The sequence below is a fragment of the Mercurialis annua genome, linkage group LG4 (genome assembly GCF_937616625.2).
Source record: "Mercurialis annua linkage group LG4, ddMerAnnu1.2, whole genome shotgun sequence".
NCBI lineage: Eukaryota > Viridiplantae > Streptophyta > Magnoliopsida > Malpighiales > Euphorbiaceae > Mercurialis > Mercurialis annua.
The window spans coordinates 11,102,766-11,107,127 of record NC_065573.1 but is presented as its reverse complement, the minus strand read 5'-3'; the positions used below and the strand labels follow the sequence as shown (position 1 = coordinate 11,107,127).

The 4,362-nt window shown below is 34.2% G+C and overlaps 1 long non-coding RNA gene across 1 annotated transcript; it reads left to right on the top strand.

Annotated features, from left to right (window-relative positions):
- Window positions 1-318: 318 nt before the first annotated feature.
- LOC126679157 (uncharacterized) lies at window positions 319-3,150 on the top strand. The gene is made up of 4 exons (XR_007640827.2): window positions 319-443; window positions 553-630; window positions 1,528-1,611; window positions 2,849-3,150. It is a non-coding gene; the product is annotated as an uncharacterized LOC126679157 (long non-coding RNA).
- The last annotated feature ends 1,212 nt before the right edge of the window (window positions 3,151-4,362 follow it).

Sequence of the window (4,362 nt, the reverse complement as noted above, 5' to 3'; positions counted from 1 at the left end):
ATTGGACGAAAAAGTGAGAAAAAGTGCAAGTTAGCTCAAAATGGAAATTTGAGCGTTTTTGGCCAAAATTGCCAAAATAAATTATTGGAAAGTAAAGCTATAAGATATTGGAATAGTATAATTAATTTGGGTATTTATAATACGGAATTTATCAAGATCGAATGATTAAAAGATTAGTGGACTAAATTGGACGAAAGATAAGCTAGGAATTGAAAGTTTAGGAAGTGACAACATCAAGGACTAAAAGGGACATTTGTGCCAAAGATATAAATACCCCACCTCTTCATTCCTCTTCATTTGTTACATAAAAGAGAAAAATGGAACTCCAAACCTATTTTTGCTCCATTTTGCCGAACCCACTTTCTCAAACCCTATCACTTTCAATTCTTTGCCAAACTCAATAATTCTTGGAGAAATCATTCACATGTTAGGAGGAGATTAAGGTAAGCTCTTATAATTAAGGAATTTTTGGTTATTTTTGGTGAATTATTGATAGGTTTTAATTAAGGTTTTGATGTTGATTAAGGGTTTTTGGTTGATGGTTTATGAAAGGTGAAGGGTGAGCTTAATTGAGCAATATTGATGGGGAATTGGAGGCTAGAACCATTCAGCCATGAGGTAGCATTCAAGGTAAATTTTGAAATTAGTAAGTTGTTGATAAAAAAAAAAATAGACGAGTTGTGTAGCTTATTGTTCGGCAATCATAGGTGGTTCATGATGCTTGTAGTTTGATGATATATATAGCTATGGAATTTGTGAATTGTTGAGTAAAGTGTGATGAGAAGAGAGTTGTGAATTTGTTTTGTGACCCTAGGCCCCGATGAGGCTCTGTCCAGCCCCTCACATGCCGCAGCGAGCCATGAATTCTGCTCGGCCAAACAGAATTCTGCCGTAAGCAGAATTCTGTTTGGGGCAGCATATGGTTCTGCTCGTTAAGAGCAGAAACTAACGGCCCTTTTAGGGCTGAAATGGCAGCCCTCGGACCTTGGGGAAGTCGTGTTTTTGATGTTAAAATAGCCCCGAATCGGAATTCGTTTAATTTGTTATAATAGGCGTTAGTTCGACGGAAATTAGTTAGACATTTTTGCAGAAACTGTCACTGCAGAACAGTGATATTGCAAGAGCAATATCGCGAGTTTTATAACTCCAAATTACGTTCCGTTTGTTGGTACGGAAACTTTGAGATGTCGTCTATAAATGTCTAAGTTTGCGTTTTCCATGAATCAGCCTCTAAGTTTCTCAAATTGGACAGAACAGTTTATTGTGTAATCTGAACTGCTGTTTTTGGACAGCCTTAGGTCTTAACTTCTCCGCTAGTTTTCGACACCTTGGGGTGCTAATTTCAGTTTGAGACCTAAACAAAAATTGTAGATGACATTCCAAAATTTAAGAATGTCAATTTTATTTAGGGGTATGACAATTTTAAGTACGCGTTTTTAATAGCTAAAGTTGGCTAGAAAACCAACTTTTTAGTAAATAGATATAGCTTGAATTTTATTAATTCTTGCTATTATTATATTTGCGTAGACCGGACGAGTGACTATCGATACGGCTCAAGGCGAACGGATTGAGATATCGTCGCGCCTATTTGAAGAATTTGGATAGCAAGTGGTGAGTACACTTTAAATTACTCGTTAATATTCATAAAGCTACGTATTTTAATACGAAAAGATATATGAATATTTATATATTTGAGATGTTTGCTTTTAAAATGTATACATATGTATGCTTTGAAAATGTTGTTTTATCGTAATGTGTTATTTTGATAATAACATAAATATTAAGGCACCGGGGATGGGTAAAGTAAAATGACATAAATCGAACCAAATACAAATAAGAAAAATATAGTACATGCCTATATGTACTATTATTCATATATTTATAAAGATACATTGTACGTTCCTATACGTACTTTTAATTATAATGAATACCCATACGTGCGTGTGTTATTGATGTATGCTTGTAGATTGTAATGTGCATGTCATGGTCCATAAAGGATCAAGAAAACCCAACATAAATCATCGAAATGATAAATACATGAGATAAGAAAAGTGAACTCTGACATATTCAATAATAAGAACTGAGATATAAGGTGGAACTCGGTAGAATTATTCCGGGACCTGTATCTCATCCATTCTCGATGATAATCCTCGGAACTCATACACAATAAAAAGTAAGTGCGATACATCGAAAATCAATACGAAACAAGATCGAGAAACAATGTGAACAAACCCTCCTATTAAATGTCAATAGAAATTATATGAATCGACAGTTAAGTTCAAAAGACCTGCAGGGTGCATAGTCCGAATGCAGACACGAAGGTAACTCGGTTGAACTATCTCGGGACACGTGTCTAAGAAGTAACTCGGTTGAATTATCTCGGGACTCCTATCAATCGTTTGGGATTGAAAAATGGTACATGTAATTCGGTTGAATTATCTCGGGACTGTACCATATGGTTATGGGTAACTCGGTTGAACTATCTCGGGACCCAACCATAAGGATCAAGTCACAAGAGACTTGCCAATGATCTAGTTCGACTTAAAATCATGATAATATAAACTTAGATTTAAGATTCGGTCGAAAACTAATGCAACAAAACGAGAAAGAAAAATATCAATATCATAATAAGAAATCAAGGACGACAAATACTTATAAACTATAAGTTTATGAAATAAACAAAGAATTATGAAGGAAAGTAAAGAGGGTATGCAATATGATTTCAAAAGAGTATTTTCTATATATAAAATGGGTTTTCAACGGTTTTAACCCTTTATGTGATATTGCGTGTAATTTGGTGAACTCACTCAGTTTTATACTGACCCCGTTGCTCCTCCCATTTTTTCAGGGATAGCATGATATGATTTGGAAAGTCAAGCTTCCGAAGTTTAAATTCTCGGAAGTCATTTGCACAAGAAGTGAAAGAAGGTTTTCATTCTAGCGGTCCACAGTAGTCTAGATGTTTTTGTCTATGTATTTGTACAATGCGTTTTAACTCTGATGTTTTTGTAAAAGGGGGTTACATATATTTTGATATATAAAATATGATTTGATTTGCGAAAAATTTACACAGGTTTTTAGGCTTGCTACGGGTTTCGGAGCTACCACTCCCATTCCCTAGCGCCGGTCGCGACTCATAAATTTGGGTCGTGACACAAACGTTTACAAACGTACGAAACAAATCCAAATGTTTCCCCTTTTTAGCAATATAAGCCAAACGTTTACAAATGTTACGAAATAAATCTAAACGTTTCACCTATCTAGAAATTTAAGTCAAACGTTTACAAAGGTTACGAAACAAATCCAAATGTTTCTCCTGTTTAGCGATTTAAGTCAAACGTTTACAAACGTTACGAAACAAATCCAAACGTTTCACCTTTTTAGCGATTTAAGCCAAACGTTTACAAACGTTACGAAACAAATCCAAACGTTTCCCCTTTTTATTAATTTAAGCAAAACGTTTACAAACGTTACGAAACAAATCCAAATGTTTCAAATTTTTAGCAATCTAATCCAAATGATTACAAACGTTTTGAAAGAAACCCAAACGTTTACAAACGTTACGAAACAATTCCAAACGTTTCACCTTTTTAGTGATGTAAGCCAAACGTTTAGAAACGTTACAAAACAAATCCAAGCGTTTCGCCTTTTTAGCGATATAAGCCAAACATTTACAAATGTTACAGAACAAATTCAAACGTTTTACCTTGTTAGCGATTAATGCCAAACATTTAGAAACGTTATGAAACAAATCCAAGAGTTTCACCTTTTACGAAACAAATCCAAACGTTTCACCTTTTCAGCGATTTAAGCCAAACGTTTACAAACATTACGAAACAAATCCAAACATTTCCCCATTTTAGCAATATTAGCCCAAACGTTTACAAACGTTACGAAACAAATCCAAACGTTTCACCATTTTAGCGATTTAAGCCTAACGTTTACAAACGTTACAAAACAAATCCAAACGTTTCCCCTTTTAAGCAAATTAAGCCAAACATTTACAAACCTTACGAAACAAATCTAAATGTGTCACATTTTTAGCGTTTTAATCAAAACGTTTACAAACGTTACGAAACAAATCCAAACGTTTCCCCTTTTTAGCGATATAAGCCAAACGTTTACAAACGTTACGAAACAAATCCAAATGTTTACCTTTTTAGCAATTTAAGCCAAACGTTTACAAACGTTATGAAACAAATCCAAATAATTCACCTTTTTAGCGATTTAAGCCGAACGTTTATAAACGTTATGAAACAAATTTATACGTTTAAAACGTTACGAAACAAATCCAAACGTTTCACGTTTAAGCGATTTAAGCCAAAAGTTTAAAACGTTATGAAAAAAAACCAAACGTTTCAT